Source organism: Lathyrus oleraceus, chromosome 7, assembly GCF_024323335.1.
Source record: "Lathyrus oleraceus cultivar Zhongwan6 chromosome 7, CAAS_Psat_ZW6_1.0, whole genome shotgun sequence".
In the NCBI taxonomy this organism is placed as follows: Eukaryota; Viridiplantae; Streptophyta; class Magnoliopsida; order Fabales; family Fabaceae; genus Lathyrus; species Lathyrus oleraceus.
In genome coordinates, this window is record NC_066585.1 from 402,904,748 (window position 1) to 402,932,269 (window position 27,522).

General features: G+C 39.7%; 1 pseudogene; it reads left to right on the forward strand.

The window, feature by feature from the left end:
• The first annotated feature begins 661 nt into the window (after positions 1-661).
• On the forward strand, positions 662-27,522 carry LOC127104030 (uncharacterized; annotated as a pseudogene).

Here is a 27,522-nt window from a genome sequence, read left to right on the forward strand (position 1 = left end):
CATCCGCTCATAATAAAATGAACTAAGAGTTTTCAGAAAAATCTTAGTCATCTCCTTCTCTTCCAGCGGAGGAGTAATCTGAGATGCCAGCTCTCGCCACCTCTCGCCACCTCTGGGCGTACTCCTTAAATGTCTCTTTATCCTTCTGAGACATGGCCCTGAGTTGATCACGGTCAGGAGCCATATCAACATTATATTTGTACTGCTTGACGAAGGCTTCGCCAAGATCGTTGAAGGATCAGATGTTTGCACTATCAAGGCTCATATACCAACGAAGAGCCGCACCGAACAAACTATCCTGAAAATAATGGATCAGAAGTTGATCATTATCGGTTTGCGTCGACATTTTCCTGGCGTACATAACCAGGTGAGAGAGAGGGCAGGTGTTCCCCTTATATTTCTCAAAGTCAGGGACTTTGAACTTGACCGGAATCTTCACACCGGGAACCAGGCAAAGTTCAGCAGCAGACTTGCCGAACAGATCTTTCCCTCTGAGGGTCTTCAATTCCTTACGGAGCTCGAGGAATTGATCATTCATCGCATCCATCTTCTCATTAACATTTGGGCCCTCAGACGGCTAGATGCCGGCATGGAAGCAAAAGTAGGAGCTGGAATATCAGGCATGAAACCAGGAGGCATACCCCACGGAAACCCGGCTGGCATGGCATTCGGCCCGAAGTGGGCACTTGCAGCTGGCACAGTCGAAGATGCAACCTCTGATATAATAGTCCTCTGGAGAGGAGTTGCAGGAGGTGGAGAAGGTTGATGCTGAGCAGCCAACAATTGCTCCATCAGAGCATCCAATCGAGCGACCTCTTCCTTCAGCTCTCTGTTCTCTTGTTCAAGTTGATCCATCACTCTTGCAGAATTGGCTCTGGTGTAATACCGGTGAGTCAGCTTGTCTTCAAAATAAATGAAGAGCACAGAGTTAGGCCACAAACAAGAAGACCGGAACAACCTGCTTATGCAAAATGATGCATGTAATGCTTGTGCATATGCTTTGTTTTTATTTCAAGGAACTTTTAGGGTATTATTTGCAATTTTTGAATATTTAAGCATTTAATATCATATGGAAAATATCTCATCAAATATATATTCGAGACAAAGAAGTACAACATTTTTGATTATTACAAGGGAAAAGAAAAATAAACATCCTATGGATCCCTAGAAGCTCGGGATGCTGGAAGACGAGTACACAAAGCTTCTTGATCTCTCTCTCATAGGCTGCTTCTATTTCCGCTTTCTCCTTAGCAAGTCGATCATACTTCCTCTTCCAAAATTTGGAAGACTGAGGAAGCAGAGAAGTCCAGGTATCATTAGGATCATCTATCACCTGATGCTCGAGGAACTCGATCAGAGCATCCTTCTCCTTGATTTGCTGAAGCAATTCTTCTCTTTCACGGATCCAGGCACGTGAAAGGTCTTCGTCTCTCAACTCCTCTACGCCTTGGTTAGGGAGGGTTGAAGGCACAGCCATAACCAACGGTGTAGGTCTCGGATAATCGTACGACATCAGATACTCAGAAGCTCTCTGTCTGACCCAAGAAGTATATGGCTCCAAAGCTATGCAGTTCTTTGGACCCAACTCGCTCCTACCCTTCTTCTGAATCTTGCGCCAAGCGCGGACAAATCTGGCTTTCAGGCCTTGGGGATCTTTACCCTCCTGAAAGAACACACCTTCTAACAGAATGTTATGAGGTTTATCCTTTAGGGGGAACCCAAGCTGACGACGTGCTAGGATAGGATCGTAGTTGATCCCACCACATGTACCAAGAAGAGGCACATTAGGGAATTCACCACAATAATCAATGATCTGAATTGTATCATACACGCGATCATACAAAGAGATATCGTCATTAGTGAGAGACATAAGTCTCGTAGACCACCGTAGACATCCCTTGTTCTCCTTGAAAGCGACCGTCTGCGGTAAGTGAGAAATAAACCACTTATACAACAGAGGCAAACAACACACAATAACTCCTCCACCCTTTGCATTCCTCAGATGCAAAGAGAAATAGGCATCACCCAACAGAGTAGGAACGAGATTAAGAACAGAAAAGATCCTAATGGCGTTCACATCCACAAATTTGTCGATGTTGGGGAATAATACCAAACCATAGATGAGCAGCACAAATAAAGCCTCAAAGGCATCCTCACTCCTGGCCTTCCCATAAACGGTAGCTTGAGCAATGAGGAAATCAGAAGGAAGACCCTGAATTCCACCTTTGGTGTTCATATGCGCCTCAATAAGGGATTCATCTATGTACAACAAGTCTGCAATCTCTCGAGAAGTCGGAATACTCTCCAAGCCACTGAACGGCACCTGATCCAGAATCGGGATCCCAATAAGATGAGCATACTCCTCAAGCGTAGGCAACAGCTGGAAGTCCGGAAAAGAGAAGCAGTGATACAGAGGATCATAGAACTGAGCCAAAGTACTCATCAACCCTTCGTCAACCTGAGTAGTCAACAGAGGCAGAAGCTTCCCATAACGAGCTTTGAAACCCAAGGGATCTAATACATAGGATGTCAGATTCCTTAACTCTTTCACATCGGGCTGTCTAAAGCTGTACTTCTTTGTATGCCTTTTTGGTCTTTCCATGTCTGAAAATTTTGCAAATAAACCCTTTAAGTTCCTTGAAAATTTTCTGATTTTTCTGATGACATGAATGCAGATGAATGCATGAATGCATGAATGCAGCAATCACACTCAAGGATCAAGCAAGTCACACCAGACAAAGGTCATGGGAAAGCTCATAGCATCCTTAATATCAATCATCCATTTTGGTGGATTATGGTTTTCACCTTATCGACACCCAAGTTCCATTGATATTAACAATACATGAACCAGCTCAATCATCCTTAATATCAATCATCCATTTTGGTGGATTATGGTTTTCACCTTATCGACACCCAAGTTCCATTGATATTAGGGATGTCTGAACGACTCAACCATGAATCACGGGTTTGTTGAGAGTCACGAGCATGGAGTCTCGGTTAAGAACCACTCAAAGGGAATGTACTAGGGTTTAAACCTGCCGAACATGTTCTACAAGAGGTTCCCATAGTCATCATCCCATCTTTTGAATATTATCGGAGGAACGAATACTCGTATTCCAAGAATATTCTCAAGAGAGACTCTTATGAGTGTAGTATCGCGTAACAATCGCATCAGATCTGACATCTGAACGACCTCCGCACTACGTCCTAAAAATAGGCCAAGATGGGCTTGGTAAACTAAGGTCCCTGGCTTCTAAGGCACATGATTGAAAGAATAATGCCTAACCACAAATAACTTGTGTGACATTATTAATCCAACATGACCTCCACCAAGTGAATGGACTCGCAAGTCAACTTGTTAAGGAATACTCCACATAAGTCGACAAGACTATGCCATTCTCCTATCCTAAGGTGCACTCGAGTTCGGGTATAGAACTCATCTCACGGAGACCACCAAGCAAACAACAATTGTATATCAAGCAATTCAATCATTACAATCAATACAGTTATCCCAAATTGTACAAAAATATGTCAAATAACAAATAAACAAATATCATACAACAAGGGTGAAAAGTAGGCCAAACCACCAAGGAGATTCGTTCCCCAGCAGAGTCGCCACTTTTCTGTAGCGGTGTATTCGTCACTTTATGATTTATTGACAAAATCAAAAGCAAAGCATACAAAGAATCGAGTCGCCACCGCACTTTTATTTATCCAAAGGAATGGCTAAAAAGCGAACAAAAGCCTAAGAAGTTTTACACATAGAAAACTAATGAAAAGATCAGAGAGTCTGGGTAAGGGGTTAATTACGCAATGGGAAGGTGTTAGGCACCCAAAACGTCCTAGGTACTCCTAGGGAGCCCTTTTCACACTTGTTGTATGAAATGTTTATTTGTTATGAAAATATTTATTGTGCAAACATGATTGGCAAGATGAGAAAAGAATATACAATTTTATTATTTTTGTGTTTGAACGGATGAACCCGTTGCCTACGTACCTTTCCATGGAAGGTAAGGATCAAAACGCCGTAGTTCGGCTAAAAAATTTCCAAAATATGAGTGGGTTCATTATAAAACAAAAGCCCTAAGGTCTTTCGTTATCCACGGGAGAAAACTCAACCTTATACAAACAACAAGTCCACCATGTAAGAAAAGCTTCAACTTGCTAGTGAGGGGTTAACCCTATAATAAGCAAGGAAGTCTTACAATTCAATCACTAAGGACAAGAAGGTGAGATTAATATCAACCAACTAGGATAAATCAAACCTATGGCTAATGTATGAGAACTTATCAAGAATGGACAAAGCCACAAAACAATTGAATGAGTTGGATTAACCAATTAGGATTTATTCACAAAAGAATGGTCAAAGTATGATTAGAATTCAATTCAAAGAAGTATTATGAAATGGAGTTTGAAAAATCAAAGGCCTAAAGCCTAGGTTTCTAATTTGAAAAGAAATGAAAATGTTTGCACAATATTTTCCAAGTTTGAGATCAACATGCAAATGGAGGTTTAAAGAAACAAAAGGTTGGGAGGGTGAGGAAGTGTAAAACTTCTTAGATGTTCACCTCTTGAAATCATATGTAGATGATTCAAGTAATTCCTTTGGAATAAGGCAACAATGCAAGTAAGCAAATGAAAAATGGATACCGGATGCCAATCAATGGACTTATACTAATCTCCTAAACAAACAATGATACCGGATGCCAATCAATGGACTTATACCAATCTCACAAACAAACATGGATACCGGATACCAATCAATGGATTTACACCAATCTCCTAAAACAAAACAATGATACCAGATGCCAATCAATGGACTTACACTAGTCTCCCACCATATCATAGGAACAACTGCCAAGTAATGGACTTATGCTTGTCTCCTCCATGGACAAAGCAAAATTCTATAAAGCAAAGTTTATGAAATGATATACAAATGATGATGATAAATGCACAAAGGCACACTCAAGCAACTATGCACAGATGAATCAAGTAAGCAGACAAACAAGTCAATTAGCACACACTATATACAATCAATTAGGCTCAAGCAAGGTTAGACTTTAAAGTCAACTGGAATGGGGTATGTTGTGCTCTTAACCCTAACATTGAGAGTTTGGGTGAAGCAGATGAAATGGAGATGAGCGGTGTGCCTCATAGCTCTTATCCCTGGCCTGGGAGAGCTTTAAACAATAGAATGTGTGGGAGTTCAGAAAGTTGGAACTCTTCTCCACAAGTGATTTGACTCTATAAGATCTTGGGTTGATATCCACAATGCATCAACATGTTATGTGAGCAAAGGGATGACACACTGAATAGTAGGAGATGCACTACACATCTCTTTTATCTACCAATTGCCTCATAAGAGGACTTTTCCTGCTTGGCACAAAGAGTAAACAATCACAAGCATTGCCTCTTAAGGAGGACTTCAGACAGGTGCCTGCCCACATAACAGGGCAGGTCTTCCAGACTACATGAAGAAGAGAGGTTATACCTAAGTGGTTAAGCAACCAAGCAAAAGCAAGTTCAAAGTGAACTTAAGCAACTTATGTACCTGTGGAAACATCAAACAAATCAGTACCACTATACAGACAAGCAACCAACAGTTAATATCAACAGTCAAACCCAATAAGCAAAGGGCATAAGCCACAAGTCAAGCTCAAATGAGTTAACAACCCTACAAAACACACAATGTTAGTATCCAAAGGCAAACATCAAATGCTCAAATGATGGAGCATCATGAACCATATAACTTGGATGTTTAACCTGAAATCAAAGCTTAAACATGAGAGGCAAACCACTAGGTCAAAGCCTAGGGTCAAAGATGGAGAAAAAATTCAAAACAGAAGCTGAAAATTAACATGAATCAACTTCAAACATTCAAGAACACAATCCAAAAAGTCTCACATCAATATCAATTACCAGAAGTATTTCATGATCAATTGAAGTTCAAGACTATTTTAAAGCACAAATGTGACCAACCAGAATGAAAAATCTCAATCAAATTAGAAATCAATCAAATAATTCCCAGAAAATTCATGCTCAATCAAAACATTCATAATATGCATCATGCAAAAAATCAGAGCAATTGGAATTCATTAGGCATGGAAATCACATCACATAAGATGAACAAGCAAAGGTGTGACACAAATTGTCACACCTACCTTAACATGATCATAAAACAGCAACTACAAATGGTAAAAATACCAAATCAACACCAAAATATCAAGCCATGAGTCTAGTTCCAACATGTAAATTTTCAAATTCATTGGATAAAAACTCAGCATTTCACAAAAGATATGGCAAGGCAATGTCAAGATATGATACATGTACAAGAACCCTAGGGCAAAACAAAAACCAGCCAAGCACAATTTATGGAAAAATAACCAAAAAATAATAGAGAAAAAATGTGACATCATGCAAAAAAACCACATATTTTTTGGAGCAATTTTCAATTTAATATGAATTTATGAAGATGAAGAAAAATTAAAAAAAAGGCATATGAAGCATGGATGAATATATGGAGGGAAAAGAAATAATATGTGAAGCATTTGAATTTTTGACACAGCCAGGAATCGAATAGGGAAACATTTTGAAATTGGCGCCAGGACCATACGCTGCGTTTCATTAAAAATTGCCTTGGCCAATCAGAACGCTGCATGAGCGTTCCATGCAACCAGTGAAATTGAAGCCCTAATGAACACCTAAAGCAACGGAAACGCGTGGTACTTGGATCAAAAAAACCGTTCTCAAAAGCCTGAATCATCTTCTTCACACAGCCACGCATATGAACAGTAATTCAACAAGAACATGATGAACAAATTTTCCAGATCCTAAAACTAAGCACATGTACATGTAGCATAAACATCAAGGATCATGAATCAACTATTGGCTAAGCATGGATCATCGTATATCATGAGGATCGAACAAAACAAGATTCATCATCAAACTTTTAAACAGTCGAATCTCAATGAATATGGCATGGATTTTAGTGATTCAAAGCTCAGATTAACCACAACAACATGATCTACAACATTAGCATAAGAAATTTGAGAAAAGAGAGAATCAATTTCGTGACCTCTTGAAGAGCAGCTTTGGAATTCAATGGAATCAGGCCTTGCAATGCTTCAATCTTCCTCTAGCAAGCTTGTACAAGTGTTTGGAAGAGATCTTGAGGTTCAATGGTTCTTGATTCGAGCAGAATTTGATTTCACCATGGATGAGTTCAAGCTCCAAGCGGCTCCAATGTGCACGAATTCATGTGATTCCAAGTCCAATAATGATCAATGATGCTTCAGAGTGATGAATCAAGTAGTGGATTGTGCTTTGGTTTGAATAAATGTGAAGAAAATTTGAGAGAAAAAGTTTGGTATTCTAGATCTAGATCTGAAAATTGTGATGTTGTTTTTGCAGAAACAGTTAGGATTTACTATATATATGCTGTGTTAATCATCCCTTAATCATGTTTAAGCAATTGGCAAAGTGGATTAGAAAAATGATGGTGTAAGTGAAAATTAGCAAATTCACCTCATGCATGAAATGCATGGTGAATAGTGCACGAAAATCCAATCCAAATTCACTTAAAATCCTGTTTTGGAGCTATTGGCAATGATAGAATGTTCAAATAATTAGCCAATTTTAAACTTTAATTTTCCCTCCAAAAATTAAGTGAATTTGCACATGATTTTGTGATGATAATTGATGTAATGCAATGCATGATTTGGAAAGTAGAAGTCAAAATGAGAATTTAGCAAAAAGAACCACTTGAATTGGAGCTTTGGTTGAGAAGTTATGCACATTTGAATCTCCATGTACACCTTGCCATGTTTTGATTATATCTCCTTAACCACACATGAGAAATTGATGATCTTTGACTTTTTGGAAATGGGAGAGAAAGATCTACAACTTTCATGTTCAACAAAATTTCATTTGAAGCATTTTTGGTGATGTAATTTGAAGTTGAAGTTAGGTTAAAACCTTTCCATTTTTGGCAATTTTGAATTATAGGTCACTTTCTATTTTTGGAAAGTTTTGACCTGACTTTATTTTCTTCAATGTTGATGTTTGAAATGTCAAATGATACTTGTTTGAACATGAATGAAGTATTTCTAATCAGTTCCCACCTCCAAATCCAACAGTTGACTGAGCTGTTGACTTTCTAGGCTTTCAGTTGACCTGGCAATGTTCTGATGAAATTCAAGCCTCTACCACTTGGGATTTTGATTCAAAATGGTGTCATAGCTCATATGAACTCTGGATAATGATTGTGGGGTCCAAATTCTCAAGAATGGCCACCATCTATGGCTCAATGAATGCCTTTGACTACTTTGACTGTTGATTGCTTCATCTGCAAGACAAGGGTTAGATGACATATTTTTGTACTTTTGGTTAGTGATAAAAAAGAAATGCAATGAAATACAAATGCAAAACATGCTTGGTGATCAAAAAAACCACTCTCAAAAGGATAACCAACCCATAGGGAAGGAAAGCAAGGTGCACAAGGATCCTTGGGGCAATGATATGGTATGATATGATGCCATGAGGGATCTTAGGGACAAAATTGGGGTCTTACAGGTTAATAAAGGATAAATCGACCGACAAAGAAAGGCATCGGGATACCGAAACTAGGTATATAATGATGACCATTCAAGGGGAGCAACAAACATTACCGTCAACCGGTACATGAAAGATGACTTGCTGGGAATAAACTGCCTAATCTGAGCAATTATCCAAGAGAAAGAGGGAATATCAACACCGAATATTGGATAATGATAACCGTCAAGGAGGGGATTACATCTACCGGATACTGGGTAGAAAACCACAGACTCCGCCGAGGATAAGATGAATGATTACTAATTACTGAGCAATTATTCATTTATACCACGGGGAAACAGGAAATAGTCACAAGGGGCCAATCTAGGATCAAACCAAAGAGGCAAACTGAATCAAGACTCGTCCTAGTGAGGATATAACTCAATAGGGAAACCTATCCCAATATATGTGTTGGGAGGAAGCAAAAACAACCGTTGTCCACGAGGATATAACTCAGTGGGGAATGCGGAAGGAAAGATAAACACTTTTTGCTTAATGGGCTGACTCTATATGGAGGGATAAGACTCCGGCATCTGCTTGGGAAATGTATTACCAACTAGCAGGGAATAACAAACAAAGATATATGGCAAAGAATGCGATATGAATATCCGAATGTTTGAAAATTATATGCACACATGCGTGGTTTATGTATGATGAATGCTGACAAACAAACATTTCTAACACAAACAGCTCCAAGGAATAAGCACTCAAACAACCGGTATTACATCTCAAAAGAGAGAAAGCCAGGTCCACTGAGGGAAACTGTTACTGGGAAGCGAAGATCTCTGCAGGGGGATGAACATCAGTCATTCCAGCTGGGGCAGGAGTTATCACAGATAAAATCTACTGGGGAATTTATCCGAGGAAATAAAGGAATTCTGGGGATCAACCACCAAATACCGTACCTACCAAAGAGATCACATCTGCTGAGGAAGGAAAAATCGCTACTCTGCTGAAGGGAAGAGTCACCAAACACTCCAACCAGTAGGAAAACCACAAAAGGCTCCGGAGGAAGAAGATACAGTCATGCCAGGAATATGAACAAAAGTCTTACCCTGTTGGGGATCATACTATCCTTGGGAGAGCACTGAGGATCTCCTAAGTATCCTTTTGTCATTGTGAATGTTTACTTTGTATAAAAACAAGTTATGAAAAATTCGATTATTCAAAACAATGATATTTTCTCAATTAAAGCATGTAAAACATTTGTTGAATAAAAACAAATAAGAGTGCCAATAATTGGATAAAAGGCTCAAATTTATTTGATGGAATGATAGTCTGCAAATGGCAAGACTCCATAGATCTTTACAAGTTTGATATTGGTGATATATATTGGAAAATGGCTACATTGAACATAATGACCATTTCTCCACCAATTTTGAATCCGATGTATTTGAAGCTTTGGTTGATGACGAATGAGCAAGAATCCCTGACGGATGACAGTTGCTAGGATAAAGACTTGTCGGGATGCAGTTACTTGCCAAATCCCTAATTTTTGCCTAGATTGCCCCAGGATGAGGTACTCAATCTAGCGGGATACATATATTCATTTTTTATGTCTCTAACTTTTGCCTGGATCGCCCTTTCGGGTTTTCAATCCATTGAGACGCTCATTTTTGCCTAAGTCGCCCTTTCGGGTTTTCAACTTAGCGAGCTATTCTGTTTTTATTTTAGGTGAAGTACTTCTTGACTGCATCTGAATTCACAGGACAAGTGAAATCCTCCCCATCCATAGTCGTAAGTATCAAAGCACCACCTGAAAAGGCTCTCTTAACAACATATGGACCTTCATAGTTTGGAGTCCACTTTCCCCTGGAATCGGGCGCGAAAGACAAGACTTTCTTGAGCACAAGGTCACCTTCTCGGTACACACGAGGCTTGACCTTCTTATCAAAAGCTTTCTTCATTCTCTGCTGATATAACTGACCATGGCACATGGCAGTCAATCTCTTTTCTTCAATCAAATTCAGTTGGTCATAACGACTCTGAACTCATTCAGCATCAGTCAACTTGGCTTCCATCAAAACTCTCATTGATGGGATATCCACCTCTACTGGGAGTACAACCTCCATGCCATAAACAAGAGACAAAGGGGTTGCCCCTGTTGAAGTTCGGACAAACGTACGCTATCCATGTAAAGCAAATGGCAACATCTCATGCCAATCCTTATACGTGACAACCATCTTTTGGATAATCTTCTTGATATTCTTATTAGCAGCTTCAACAACCCCATTCATCTTGGGTCTATAAGGAGAAGAGTTGTGATGCGTAATCTTGAACTCACTACACAGTTCTTTCATCATTTTGTTGTTCAAGTTAGATCCATTATCAGTAATGATCTTATCTGGCACACCATAACGGCATATGAGTTGATTCTTAATAAACTTCACGACCACCTGCCTGGTCACATTTGCATATGATGCCGCTTCAACCCACTTGGTAAAGTAATCAATTGCGACGAGAATAAATCTGTGTCCATTAGATGCTTTCGGCTCTATCATGCCAATCATGTCAATTCCCCACATGGAGAAAGGCCATGGTGATGAAATCACATTCAGAAGTGTCGGGGGAATATGAATCTTATCCGCATAAATCTGACACTTATGGCATTTCTTCACATATTTGCAGCAGTCAGACTCCATTGTCAGCCAATAATAGCCTGCTCTCAACATTTTTCTAGCCATGGCATGTCCATTGGAATGAGTACCAAATGAACCCTCGTGGGCCTCAGTCATCAACAGGTCTGCTTCGTGTCTATCCACGCATCTGAGCAGGACCATGTCAAAGTTTCTCTTATAAAGCACATCACCATTGAGGTAAAAACTGCCTGACAGTCTCCTCAAAGTCTTCCTATCTTTCACAGATGCCCCAGGCGGGTAAACCTGGTTCTGAAGGAAGCACTTGATTTCATAATACCACGGCTTATCATCTTTCACATCTTCTACCGCAAACACATGAGTTGGTCTGTCCAAGCGCATCACAGTGATATTGGGGACTTCATTCCAAAGTTTTACCACAATCATCGAAGCAAGTGTAGCAAGAGCGTCTGCCATCCGATTCTCATCTCGAGGAATATGATGGAAGTCAACCTTAGTAAAGAACGTTGAAATCCTCCTCTCATAATCCCTATATGGAATGAGACCAGGCTGATTCGTTTCCCATTCACCCTTAATCTAATTAACAACGAGGGCCGAATCACCATAAACATCGAGATGCTTGATCCTTAGATCAATGCACTCCTCCAATCCCATAATACAGGCCTCATACTCAGCCATATTATTCGTGCACCTGAAAGTTAGCCTTGCTGTAAAAGGAATATGTGTGCCCTGAGGGGTAATAATCACTGCCCCAATACCATTTCCATATTGATTTACAGCGCCATCAAATACCATACTCCATCTGGAACCAGGCTCTGGCCCTTCATCGAGTGTAGGTTCATCACAGTCTTTCATTTTCAAATACAGAATTTCCTCATCTGGGAAGTCATACTAGACTGACTGATAACCCTCAATCGGTTGATGTGCCAAGTGGTCAGCCAAGATACTACCTTTGATAGCTTTCTGAGCTCGATACTCAATATCATACTCAGACAACAACATCTGCCAGTGGGAAATTCTCCCAGTTAAAGAAGGCTTCTCGAATATATACTTGATTGGATCCATTCTCGATATCAACTAAGTCGTATGATTCAACATATACTAGCGTAAGCGCTTAGCCGCCCAAGCCAAAGCACAACATGTTTTCTCAAGCATTGAGTATCGAGATTCACAATCAGTGAACTTCTTGCTCAAATAATAAATAGCATATTCTCTCTTCCCTGATTCGTCTTGCTGACCAAGGACACAACCCATTGAATCTTCAAGAACAGTCAGATACATAATCAATGGTCTTCCTTCCACGGGTGGAGACAGGATCAGAGGTTCAGACAAATACTTTTTAATACTGTCAAAAGCTTTCTGGCAATCCTCGGTCCAATCATGAGACTGGTCTTTCCGGAGGAGCTTGAATATTGGCGCACATGTGGCAGTCATGTGGGATATGAATCTGGAAATGTAATTCAAGCGGCCAAGAAAACCTCGGACTTGCTTCTCAGTTTTGGGCGCAGGCATCTCTTGTATTGCTTTGACCTTTGCAGGATCAACCTCAATACCTCTTTCACTGACAATGAAGCCCATAAATTTGCCAGAATGGACTCCAAATGTACACTTGTTGGGATTCAGACGAAGCTTATACTTTCTCAAACGCTGAAAAAGCTTCAACAGGTGCTCTACATGCTCAACTTCTGTTCTTGACTTAGCAATCATATCATCGACATATACCTCGATCTCTTTGTGCATCATATCATGAAACAAAGTGGTCATAGCTCGTTGATACGTGGCTCCGGCGTTCTTCAAATCGAAGGGCATCACTCGATAACAGAATGTTCCCCAAGGTGTGATGAATGTTGTCTTCTCCATATCCTCGGGTGCCATTTTAATCTGATTATATCCGGAAAATCCATCCATAAATGAGAAAACCTTGAATTTAGCTGTATTATCTACCAACATATCAATATGTGGTAGAGGGAAATCATCTTTCGGACTAGCTTTATTCAAGTCTCTATAGTCCACACACATCCGGTCTTTTCCATCTTTCTTAGGCACGAGCACAATATTGGCCACCCATTGAGGATACGTAGAAGTCACCAGAAACCCCGCATCAATTTGCTTCTGAACTTCCTCTTTAATCTTCACTGCCATATCAGGATGAGTTCTTCTGAGCTTCTGCTTCACAGGCACGCACTCAGGCTTCAAAGGTAGGAAATGTTGCACAATATCAGTATCTAGATCGGGCATGTCTTCATATGACTAGGCGAAGACATCAACATATTCTCGTAGCAAATCAATCAACCCCTTCTTAACAGATTCTTCCAGGAGTGCCCCAATCTTCACTTCTCGCACACAATCTTCAGACCCCAAGTTGACTGTTTCCAGATTCTCAAGATGCGGCTGAATGATCTTCTCTTCATGCTCAAGTAGACGGGTAATCTCATCAGGAGTCTCTTCAACATCATCTTCTTCTGCTTCAAATACAGGGAATTCAAAGTTGGGAGATGGTGTTGGGTCATTATGTTCAATGGGTCTAGAAATCAACCTGCATAATGATTTTGGATATGAAAAGCTTTAGAATTCAAACAAGGCAAATCATTATGCAGATGAAAAGATTGATTTTATTCTATTTTTTTAGGGTTTTATGCGATCACCAATTTCATGCAAAAAGCGAAAAGGGAAAATAATTGGAAAAACAAACATTTAACATGAATTTATTGAATGAAAATATCATTGTATTTATGCGCCAACAATGTCATCACTCCTCCTTTTGGCATGGGAGGAGGGTTTTTGAACACAATGAACATTACTTTGACTTATGGGTAACTGTTGGAATATCCACAGTGACCCAATTGTTGCAGACCCCGCCAGGGATGATGAAGTTGCCAGAATCCTCTGCATCCTCTTCCAAAATGGTAGCAACCTCCTCATCTTGACCAGTGTGGATGAAACCTCCACTCTTGAAAAGCCCTTGCGAATTAGAAACCCCAGAAGAGTAGCCGATGCCAGCCCGAGACTTGTTATCTTCTAGCTCAATCATTTTTCCTAAATCAGCGGTTGCACCACGCTCAATGGCCAACTTTGCATCTTTGTAGGAAGCAAATGAAGGTGTTCTCTTCTCAATAGGCTCAGCAATAGATAAAGCTTGGAAAGGAGTTCCAACTTCATCCTCAACATCTATATAAGAGAAGGATGACAAATGGCTAACCAGGAGACCCTTTTCTCCCCCTACCACCACCAGCTTCTTCTTCTTCACAAATTTCAGTTTCTGGTGTAGGTTGGATGTCACGGCGCCAACCTCGTGAATCCATGGTCTGCCTAAGAGACAGCTATACGATGGGTGAATGTCCATAACCTCGAAGGTAATTTGGAAATCACTTGGTCCAATTTTGATTGGGAGATCAACTTCGCCAATCACAGTTTTGCGAGACCCATCAAAAGCCTTCACAACTACTCCACTCTACCTCATGGGAGGCCCCTGATATGATAGTTTTTAGAGGGTGGATTTTGGCAATACATTCAGTGATGACCCAGTGTCCAACAGCACATTGGACATGGCGTCGTCCCTACAGCCCATAGATATATGTAATGCCAACTTGTGGTCTCTTCCCTCCTCGGGGAGATCAGAGTCACAAAAACTCAAATTGTTACAAGCAGTAATGTTTGCAACAATGCTATCGAATTGCTCTATCATGACATCGTGATCCACATATGCCACATCCAAAACCTTCTGCAGAGCCTCTCGGTGTGGTTCTGAATTCAAAAGCAATGATAACACCGCTATTTTGGATGGCGTTTGTAGAAGTTGGTCTACAACATTATACTCGCTTCTCTTGATGAGCTTCAGCATCTCATCACAGTCTTCTTTCACATTGCCGCTTGGGCCAACAGAAGCAGGAGTTCTTGATGCAGCGGAGGGCTTAACAACAGGTGCCAGATTCGGAGCGCTCACAGCATTCCCAATCGGACGTTCAACAAAATCATTAGTTTGGGGCTTTGGCGGTGCTGAAAATACACGACCGCTACGTGTCAGACCGCTAACATCAGCAATATTGACAACAGACGAAGAAGGCAAGGACACCTCTTTTCCATTTTCCACTGCTACAACATTGTAGCGATATGGAACTGCCTTTTCGGAGGAGTAAGATACTGGTCCGGCTGGTTTAATGATAAGAGCAGGGGAAGCCTTCTGCTTGCTACCATCATACTTGATGATAACAGGCTCAAGTATCCGGAATACTGGGGAAATCACGTTGACTTTGGGCCTATCTTCATCAACATTCCTATTCTGAAGGATCTCAATGACTCCTTCATCCAGCATTTCTTGAACATCTTTGCGTACCCGGCGACAACCTCTCTGATTAATAGAGCATACTCGGCATCTATCATGGTCATGTTCATAATGACTATAATCACATAGCAAACGATGCATCTCAACTAGAGACTGTCGAATATGGCTGACATATTTGACTTTGTATTTGCCAGGGCATCCCTGGACCATGTTGACAGATTTCCCAAGCTCGGGCAATGGGTTCTTCTTCACATTAGGACCTACGTCCTCGAAACACAAAATACCACACCTCACAAGGTCTTGAACCTTGGTTTTCAAAGGGTAGCAATTCTCCACGTCGTGGCCGGGAGCACCAGAATGGTAAACACAGTGTAATTCAGGCTTATACCACCACTGGGGGTTAGCAGGTATAGCCGGGGGTGTCTCGGAGTAATCAACTTCCTCTCTATCAAAGAGGGATATAACTCTGCATACGTCATTGGAATAGGATCGAAGGTGACCCCTTTCCTTTCGTAACTCGTGCTGGTTTGATTACTGTTTCGAGGCTGGTAGGCCTGCTGTTACGGACGGTGTTGTTGTTGTTGATATTGCTGTTGTGGTTGCTGATTGTTGTTGTGTTGCTGGTAATGTTGATTATCTCTGAAGACAGGTGCTATGTGCGCCACCTGGTGCTGGTTACCGGTGAAACGCACGGTCTTCCTCCTCACAGGGGGTCTTCTTGGTTTTACATGGGAGGTCACAGCATGTGCCTCTCCATCTTTCTTCTTTGCAAACGCCCCATAACGTTTGGCAGAAGAGCCTTCTTCTCTGGTCAGACGTCCTTCTCTAACCCCTTCTTCTAGACGCATCCCCATATTCACCATCTCGGTGAAGTCAGAAGGAGCGCTAGCAATCATTCGCTCATAATAAAAAGAACTTAAGGTCTTCAAGAAGATCTTAGTCATCTCTTTCTCTTCTAGCGGGGGCACGATCTGTGATGCCACCTCTCGCCACCTCTGGGCGTACTCTTTGAATGTTTCCTTGTCCTTCTGGGACATGGCCCTCAATTGATCCCTATCGGGAGCCATATCCACATTGTACTTGTACTGCTTGACGAAGGCCTCGCCAAGATCATTGAAGGATCGAATGTTTGCTCTATCTAAACCCATGTACCAACGCAAAGCAGCACCGGACAAACTGTTCTGAAAGTAGTGTATGAGCAATTGGTCATTGTCGGTTTGAGTTGACATTTTCCTGGCATACATGACCAGGTGGCTGAGAGGGCAGGTATTTCCTTTGTACTTTTCAAAGTCAGGGACCTTGAATTTCACAGGGATCTTCATATTAGGAACCAAGCAGATTTCGGCAGCATATTTGCCGAAAAGATCCTTTCCTCTGAGAGTTTTCAATTCCTTGCGAAGCTCAAGAAATTGATCATTCATAGCGTCCATTTTCTCATAGACATGTGGGCCCTCGGACGGCTCAGAATGGTAGATGGTGTCGTCTACTCTGGGCAGAGTATGCACGACAGGAGGAGGAACAGCAAGGACCGGGCTAGATGCCGGCATAGAAGCAAAGGTGGGAGCAGGACCCTCGGGCATGAAATTGGGAGGCATCCCCCACGGGAACCCGGCTGGCATGGACGCTGGAGCAAGGTGTGCACTGGCTGCAGGCACAGTCGAGGAGACAATCTCAGAGATGACTGTCCTCTGGGGAGGAGTTTAAGGTGTCGGAGAAGACTGGCTCTGGGCAGCCATGAATGATTCCATCAAGGCACTTGATCTGGCCACTTCCTCTTTCAGCTCGCGGTTCTCTTGTACCAGATGATCCTCAGTCTTGAAATGTTGGCTCTGGTGTAGTACCGGTGAGTCAGCTTATCTTTGAAATAAAGGAAGAACACAGAGTTAGACCACAGGACAAGAAGCCGAGAACAAAACCTGCTTATGCACATGATGCATGCAATGCTTGTGCACATGATTTGTTTTTTTTTCTTTCAAAGGAACTTTAGGGTTCTACTTGCAAATTTTGGAAATATTAAACACTTTTATATAATATCTGGGAAATATTTTATATCAAAGAAGTACAACATTGGTAACCATGTACAAGAGAAAAGGAAAATAATCATCCTATGGACCCCTAGAAACAATCATCTAAAGCCCGGGACACAGGAAGATAAGATGCATGAAGTCTCTTCACCTCCCTCTCGTAGGCTGCCTCCATATCCGCCTTTTCCTTGGCGAGTCGATCATACTTCCTCTTCCAAAACCTGGAAGACTGAGGAAGTAGAGAAGTCCATGCATCATCAGGATCATCAATAACTTGATGTTCGAGGAACTCTATCAAAGCGTCCTTCTCCTTAATCTGCTGAAGCAACTCTGCTCGTTCACGGATCCAAGCACATGATCGGTCTTCGTCTCTCAACTCCTCTACTCCTTGGTCAAGGAGGGTTGAAGGCCCAGCCATAACCAAAGGTGTAGGTCTCGGATACTCATAAGGCATGAGATACTCGGATGCTCTCTTCCTAACCCAAGCAGTGTAAGACTCCATAGCAACACAATTCTTAGGACCCAACTCCTTCCTTCCCTTCTTATGGATCTTGCGCCAAACACGGACCATTCTGCCCTTCAAGCCTTGGGGATCTTTACCCTCCTGAAAGAACACACCCTCTAACAAAATATTATTGGGTTTATCCTTTAGGGGGAACCCAAGCTGACAACGTGCCAAAACAGGGTTGTAGTTAATCCCACCACATGTACCAAGAAGAGGTACATTGGAGAATTCACCACAAGAATCGATAATCTGCACACCATCATACACACGGTTGTACCAAGAGATATCATCATTAGTGAGAGATATAAGTCTCGTGGACCACCGTAGACATCCTTTGTTCTCCTTGAAAGCGACCGTCTGAGGTAAGTGAGAAATAAACCACTTATACAACAGAGGCAAACAGCACACAATGGCGCCACCACCCTTTGCATTCCTCATATGCAAAGAAAAATAAGTGTCACCCAACAGAGTCGGAACGGGATTAAGAGTAGAGAAGATCCTAATAGCGTTCACATCCACAAACTTGTCGATGTTGGGGAATAACACTAGCCCATAGATGAGAAGTACAAATAGGGCCTCAAAGGCATCCTCACTCATGGCCTTCCCATACATAGTAGCTTGAGCAATGAGGAACTCAGAAGGGAGACCTTGAATTCCACCTTTGGTAGTCATATGAGCACTAACCAGAGATTCATCTATGTGTAACATGTCTGCTATCTCTTGAGAAGTAGGAACCTTCTCCAAGCCACTGAACGGCAACTGATCCAAAATACATATGCCCACAAGATAAGCATACTCCTCAAGGGTAGGCAAAAGCTGGAAATCCGGAAACGTGAAGCAACGGTATAGAGGGTCATAAAACTGCACCAATACACTCATCAATCCTTCATCCACCTGAATAGTCAGAAGGGGAAGAAGCTTCCCAAAACGAGCCTTGAAACCCAAGGGATCCAATACATAAGATGTCAAATTCCTTAACTCTTTCAAATCTGGTTGTCTGAAACTGTACTTCTTGGTATTCCTTCTTTGTCTTTCCATGTTTGAAAATTTGCAAATAGACCTCTTAAGTTCCTTGAAAATTTTTCTTCATTATTTTGATGATATGGATGCAAACGAGTGCATGAATGCATGAATGCAACAATCACACTCAAGGATCAACCAAAGCACACCAAACAAAGGTCATGAGATGGATCATATTATCCTTAATATCAATCATCCATTTTGGTGGATTATGGTTTACACCTTATCAACACCGAAGTTCCATTGATATTAAGGATACATGAACGGATCAACCATGAATCAAGGGTTTGTTGCAAGTCACGAGCATGGAGTCTTGGTTAAGAACCACCCAAAGGGAATGTACTAAGGTTTAATCCTGCCAAACATGTTCTACAAGAGGTTCCCATAGTCATCATCCCATCTTTCGGATATTATCGGAAAAACGACTACTCGTATTCCAAAAATATTCTCAAGAGAGACTCTTATGAGTGTAGTATCGCGTAACAATCGTATCAAATCATACACTTGAACGACTTTCGCACTACATCCTAAAAATAGGCCAAGATGGGCTTGGTAAACTAAGGTCCTTGGCTTCTAAGGCCTATATTGGAAAGAGTAATGTCTAACCACAACTTACTTGTGGGACATTATTGATCCCAACATGACCTCCACCAAGTGAATGGACTTGCAAGTCAACTTGCTAAGGAATAACTCCACATAAGTAAACAAGACTATGCCAATCTCCTATCCTAAGTGCACTCGAGTTCGGGTATAGAACTCATCTCACAAAGATCACCAAGCATCCAAGGAATTAATATTCAAGCAATTCAATCATTATATACAATACAGTAATCCCAAATTGCACAAAAAATATGTCACAAAACAATACAACACAACAAATGTGAAAAGTAGGCAAAACCCACTAGGCAATGTTTGTTCCCTAGCAGAGTCGCCACTTTTATGTAGCGGGGTATTCGTTACCATTAGAGATATTGACTAAATCCAAGGTAAACCATACAAGTCGAGTCGCCACCTCACTTCTATTTATCCAAAGGAATGGTTAGAAAGCGAACAAAAACCTAAAAGTTTTATCGAATCAAAAACTAGTAAAAATGTTAGAGATCGGGGTAAGGGGGTTGGTTATGCAATGGGAAGGTGTTAAGCACCCAAAACATCCTAGGTACTCCTAGGGAGCCCTTTTCACATTTGTTGTAAGGTTGGTATTTTGTGAAAGTTTAGTTGTGCAAACATGATTGAAGAGATGAGAAAAGAATGTACAAGTTTATTTACGTTTTGTGTTTGGATAGATAAACCCATTGCCTACGTACCATTTTTAAAAAGATTAGGATCAAAACCTCGTAGTTCGGGGTAAAAATCTCAAAATGACTTGGCGAATTGATTGGTCCAAAAGCCTTAAGGTATTTTGTTATCCAAGGGAGAAAACTCAACCTAAAACCACAAATCCACCATGTGAGGATAACTTCAACATGCTAGTGAGGGGTTAACCCTATAATAAGCATGGAAGACTCATTGTCCATCACTAAGGATATAGGTGAGTATTACATCTACCTCCAGGATAACTCAAACCTAATAGCTAAAGGTTATGAAACAAGTTTGATTAAGGAAGTGGCCATCGAAACCACAAAAGACATTTGAATGGGTTATATTTACCAATTAGAAGTATGTACAAAATGGTCAATGTTGATTTAAAGGTTCAATTCCAAATAAGTGTTATGAAAAGAAAGTTTGAAAATCAAAAGCATAAGGCTTAGGTTTCTAATGTTGAAAACAAGTGTTAGATGTTTGCACAAAAGTTTGGCTTGGGTTAGAGTGGAGAGAAGGAGAAGAATGGCTAAATCCTAAACATACAAGAGGTGAGGGGAAAGAGAACAAAACCACACAAGGAGTTCCTCTCTTGAGATCATATTGATGATCCAAGTAGCTCCCATCCTTTGGAATAAGCAATCACAAAGCAATAACTCAAACAATCAACAATCAATGAATCCTTGGAAAGACTCCTCAATGCATCTTGAATCTCTCTCTCTTAGGAGCTCATGGTAATGGTTCTTCAATGTGGATCAAGTTTGAATCCCTAGCACAAGAACACACACATTAAAAGATTCTAGCAAACAAACAAGGAATGGACAAGAAGAGTTTAGAATATGGTCATTTCAAAGTTCATCCTTAAGCTTTAAGCATTATAAAGGCAGGAGGCCTAGTTGCTCTTTGACATTTAAGCACTCTAAAGGCATGAGGCCTAGTTGCTCTTCAAATTCCATTTGCTTGGGTAAGGTCCTAAATTCTAAGTCCATTTTGTCCAATTCTTTGCATTTGATTCACACCAAACAGACAAACACAAGCACAAAAGATATATACACAATTATATACCCAAGTGGGCAAAAGGCAAATGACATTAACATAAACATGTGCTACAATGAGAAAAAGGAAAAAGCAAATGAATAATATATGCAAGAATTGTAAATTGCATAAAAGTAGAGTGCATAAAATAACTGTTAATTGTTAGTGGTTAATAGTTAGTGTGCCATAAGGCAAATTTAGCGCTATGTTAATCAATCGTAATTGGACTTATGTAGAAGTCACAACTATCTGAGGCCGGTCAACAATAATGTAGGCAACAACACAAGTTAGAAGTCTTGATTAGTGAACCAAGTTCCAATAACTTGCCATGCCAAAAAGAAGAAGAAAATTGATCTTGTATTGGTTTAAGCCTTTTGCATGATTTAGAAAACAACATATCCTTAATGCAAAGCCATTCACTTGACCAATTGATCAAGATGAATTAGATTTGGATCAAGGAAGATAAAGTCTCCCTAATCAATGCTAACTTATCAATCTTCAACTCATTGATCAAAAAGAAAAAAAGAAGGAGAAGAAGAAGGAGATGGATAATGGAAATAAGAATGGCAAAAATACAAATGCATTAAATGAAATAAAATGTACCAATCATCATATGTTGACCAATAATATTGAAAGTCAAAGTCAAACAATCAAAAACAGAAGTGGGATCAAGATTGGAAGTCAAGAAATGAACAAAATATTTTTTGGCATTTTTAAATATTTAAAATTAAACTTGAATTAAAAATAAAAGAAAGGTCAAACTTCAAAATTACTTCAAATCAACCTTGAAAGGTCTAAGTAATTTATCCCAAGTTCAACAAGGTGAAACAAAGTTTGACAAAAAAATTCAGCATTTTTAAAAGTTAGAAACTATTTTTAATCAATTAAAAATGAATAAAAAAACCTAATTGAACTAAAACCTCAAATAAATCTCAAATCAATTAAAAAATTGATGAGAATATTTTTCATAGATTCATCATCATTCAAATAGGTTAGGAAAATATTTTTGTATTTTTTGAATATCAAAAACTATTTAAAATGAATTAAAAACAGCCAGAAAAGAGAAAATTCACAAAAAATATCAAATGGCAAAATAAAAAATATTAAGAATCATTTTAAGAAACTAGAAATTATTTGGAGACTAATGCAATTGGTCCCATATTTTTTGGATTAAAAATGAGAGAGTTATGAATTTTTGAAATAAAAAGGAATTAAAGAAAATAAAATCAGAAATTAAAAATGTGGAAAATCAGGAAGCGTTGGATCACGTTCATTAATTGACGTGGCCAATTTGATGGTCCTGAAGCGCACGCTGATGGTGAAACTTGGTCAAACGCGTCACACAAAGAATTAAAAAAAGTCATAACATCCAAAGGCTGAGATTGAATCTGGAGATGAGATCCAACGATCCAGATTCAACCTGGCAATGGACGGCCACCGAAGCCACCTTCTTCTCCGGTGAGCTTCCAAATTCCGCCCAGATTTGCAGGTTTTCAAACCTTCACCATTTTGCACGATCCTTATACCAAAATGAACCTGGGGTGATGTACATCACCCCTGTAACCTTGAATCACACTCAAGATTCCTATAGGTTGAGAAGTCTGAGGTGGAAGATTCAGGTTTGAAAAATGCAGATCAAAGAAAAACAAAATTGAAGCTACCACTAGCTTGCCTCTCAAGTGAGGACTTCAGAAAACACTTTGGCCATGCAAATAGATCAAAGAAATGAGAGATTCGAAGCAAATAAGTTTGAACAACAACCTTTGAAGTGCAGCTTTACAGGTCTTGATCCACTCCAAATCTTTTGTGCAATGTGTTCTTGAGGTAACAAGGAAGCAAGGCTTAGGAATTTAAATTCAGAGATCAACAAATGAAGTTGAAATCTGAACTGTAAAATTGAAATGGAAAACTCAGAATTCCTTTAATGGAGGTTGGGATTTCACTTGTGCAGAGCTTCAGGCGCCATTAGGTTGGTTTTTGAAGAGAATGAAGGATGCTATTTATAGCCAAGACTGATGCAAGCAAGGAGAAAATTCGTGTGCATGGAACTTGGACTCTTCATGCATGGGCCTGTACAGGCGCGTGCAAAGCCCAAAAATGGATGAAAATGCAAGCTGAACTCAAATGCCAATGGTTTGGACGCGTGATTAGAGCTGTATGGACTTGTGCATGAAGTTATGATGTGAATCCCATAATTGAACCTAAACATTCACCTCTTCGAAAATGCCAATTAGAAAATCCAAACATAAGCATGTGGGTAATGGTTGGAAAGGTCTTAATGTAAGGAACAATTGTTATGTTTGGCAAAAATCCATTTGAAGTGTGGAAATTGGTGAATTTTGAGTTTAAAGTGTAATGTGCAAAACATGTCAAGGCAAGGTTTCCAAATTTGGCCAATGTTCAAGCCCCTCTGTTTTGATGATGAAAGCCTTAAATGAAAACACCTTCAACATCAAAGTTGTAGATCTTCTCAAGACAATCAAAATGGACTTAAAGTTTGTATCATTTGGTGTTTTTATGAAAGAGTTATGGGCACTTGAAGTTGGACCTTTTTGCCTTTCAATGCATTTGGTCCAAAAGGACCTATAATGTCTTGCATTATCACATGTATTGCATTTGAGATTTTGAAATTTTGTTCAACATAACATTTGAATTAGACATCTTAAGCTTTACAATGCCTTTGATCCCACCTCAAAATCATAAAAAATGAATGAGTTGTGTTCTTGGGAAGTTGACCCAAAATTAGGGTTTCAGTCAAAATGACCTATAATGTCTTGGAATGGATGATTACCTTCCAAGCTCCAAATAAATTTTTTATGAACATGAAAGTTGTTCATATTGTCCTTAAGAACATTTTTTATTTTGGAATCATCTCCATTTGTCCAACACATAAAAAGTTAGGTCTCAGTGCATTTCAAAATAGTCAGATGAATTGACTGATCAACTTCTCAAGTCCATGACTCAAATCTTGATGAATTGATGATTTAGGAAACTCAAATAAGTTCAAATATGCATGAAATTATGAATTAAAGAACTTCCCTTGATTGTATTTGACCATGGGCTGAGGTTGCTTCAAGAGCAAGGCATTGTGGTGCACAAATGAATTAGGGTTTCTTTGGGGAACAAACCTCAAACCCTTTGACTTGCTTTGATCAAAATGATGAGTTGAGATGCTAGGGAGGCATATCTGATGGATGAGAGCTTTGGGAACCATTACCATTCTTGCTTTCATCTTCTCTTGGCCATATCTTTGCACCAGTGATCTCCTAGGAGCTTTTAGACCTTGTGATTGCTCAAGCTACAAACAAAGGATGTTAGTAACATATTTTTGTGCTTTTGGTTAGTAAACAAAATAAGAAAAGCAATGATATACAATTCAAGCATGCCTGGTGATCTCAAACCACTCTCAAGAAGTCCCACCCAAAGGCCAAGGGAATCAAGATGCTAATGATCCTTGAGGCAATGCAAGTGCAATGTTATGATGCCATGAGGGATCTTAGGGACAAAATTGGGGTCTTACAATTTCGCACTTGCCTCAGACGCCTGTTTTTGTGGAGAACAAACATTGTCTACGATGGTTTCAGAGACTTATGTCCCTCACTAATGATGATATAGTTTGGTATGATCCCTCTTTGAGCATTTTGGATATTATTGATAGTTGTGGTGAATTTTCTAATGTACCTCTCATTGGTACACAAGGAGGAATTAACTACAACCCTGCTTTGGCTCCACTACGCCAAAAAGGTTTTTTAACAGCGCATCTTAGACAGCGCTTTTAAAAGAAAGCGCTGTCTAAGGTTAAAATAAAAATAAAACACGGAAAATGTTCTAAAAAAATAATGAAAGCGCTGTCTAAGGGGGGGTCTTAGACAGCGCTTTTAGAAAGCGCTGTCTAAGACCCCCCCTTAGACAGCGCTTTTAGAAAGCGCTTTTAAATATAGACCTTAGTCAGCGCTTTTGAGAAAGCGCTGTTTAAAGTCTTTCAATTAAAAAAAAAATTAAAACCAAAAGCGCTGTCTAAGGTGGGGGTTTAAAAAAATTACACAACACACTCTTCCTCTTTAACCCTTCCACTCTTTCACACCGTTCCACGCTTTCTCATCTCAAATCCAAACCCTATTCCCATTCCCGAAGAGCTTTCTTCTGCAACTGCACCGCTTCTACTCCCACTCCCTCAAATGACCAACCCTTTCTCCTCACAACCCCTCTCTACTACGTCAACGCTCCTCCCCATATGGGTAGCGCTTACTCCACCATCGCCGCCGATGCCATTGCTCGCTTCCAGGTACACCCACCCCTCTTTCGTTAAACTGGTATCCAATTTGATAACTGTGATTCAATTTGATTATTGTTATTGTTGCATTTCATTATACAGCGCTTATTGTTAAAGAAAGTGATATTCATTACTGGAACTGATGAACATGGTGAGAAAATTGCAACTGCTGCTATGGCCCAGGGTTCCACTCCACCTGACCATTGTAATCTCATTTCACAAGCTTACAGGATGCTTTGGAAAGATGTAATTATTCACCCAAGTTTTTCTATTTTTATCTATTTAGTCCCTCAAATTTGCGAAACAACAATTTACTCCCTTAATTTAAGATAAATATTCTTGTTGGTGTATATTGTTTTTTATGGTTTTGTGGTAATTGCAGCTAGATATTTCGTATGACAAGTTCATTAGAACAACTGATAGCAAGCATCAAGCAATTGTAAAGGAATTTTATTCGAGGGTGCTTGCCAATGGTGACATTTACCGAGCTGATTATGAGGGAATTTATTGTGTCAGCTGTGAGGAGTATAAGGTTCTAGCTCTTAGATTGACAGTTTTTATTTTTTTAATTTTGTTGTCTTTCTTTAAGTTTCTCATCTTAGTTTCATACTTTTACTTTAAGAATGTATTGCTATTTGACAGTTTTTATTTTTTTAATTTTGTTGTCTTTCTTTTAGTTTCATCTTAGTTTCTCATCTTAGTCTCATCTTAGTATCAAGACATTGCATTGTTGGACACAAAGCCATTTGGCAAGGTAAGTTCTTAAATACTACTACAACAGAAACTTATCTTAACTTAAAATAAAAATAAACCAGAAACTTAATTATCTACTATTTTGCAGGCATTAGTACTTGATGGAAAGCTTCAGAGTGCAGAAACAGATGAATTTATCTACCATGAATGTCTTGTTCATCCAGCTCTTCTTCACCACCCTATGTACATCATCTCTATCTTGCTAAGTTTAAACAGCACTTAAACTTATTTTCATTATCTAATTTTAATTCCATTTTGTAGGCCAAAAAATGTTTTCATTATGGGTGGAGGAGAAGGGTCTACTGCAAGGGAACTTCTCAGGCACAAGACTATAGACAAAGTTGTAATGTGTGACATTGATGAGGTATGTTACCTTTCGTTTATTTATTTTTATTTCTTTCAATCTCAAGTGGTTTAAACTTAATGTGTAAATGTTGATGGAAGCAGGAAGTGGTGGAGTTTTGCAAATCATACCTAGTTGTAAACAAGGAAGCTTTCCATGATTCGAGACTTGAAGTCGTCATCAATGACGCGAGGTTATTTTTGCTACTAAGATTAATTTGATATTGCAGACATTATGATAATGATCGGTTCTAAATTTTATACTTGTGATATTGCAGGGCTGAACTAGAAGGCAAAGAAGAGAGGTATGATATAATAGTTGGAGATTTGGCTGATCCAATAGAAGGAGGTCCTTGCTATAAGCTTTACACTAAAGACTTCTATGAACTCAGTCTCAAGCCAAAACTGAAGAAAGGTGGAATATTTGTGACACAGGTAAAGTCGTGGAGAATATAATTGTATCGATAATATATATTAAAAACTCGCTAGAGTGAAAGAAATAGAATTCATGATTTGAAATTGTTGTTGTTATTCCTATAATGCAGGCAGGGCCTGCTGGAATATTCAGTCACACAGAAGTTTTCTCATGTATTTACAACACCTTGAGACAAGTTTTCAAGTGTAAGTATTTGTTTAAGTAAAGTTATTAGTATAATTCTAATTAAAGCTCTAATTAAGTCAAATTAAATTAACCTTCTTTTTTCATGTTTGCAGATGTGGTGCCTTATTCAGCTCATATCCCATCTTATGCTGATATTTGGGGATGGGTCATGGTAGGTTTATAACTATTGATGATCAAA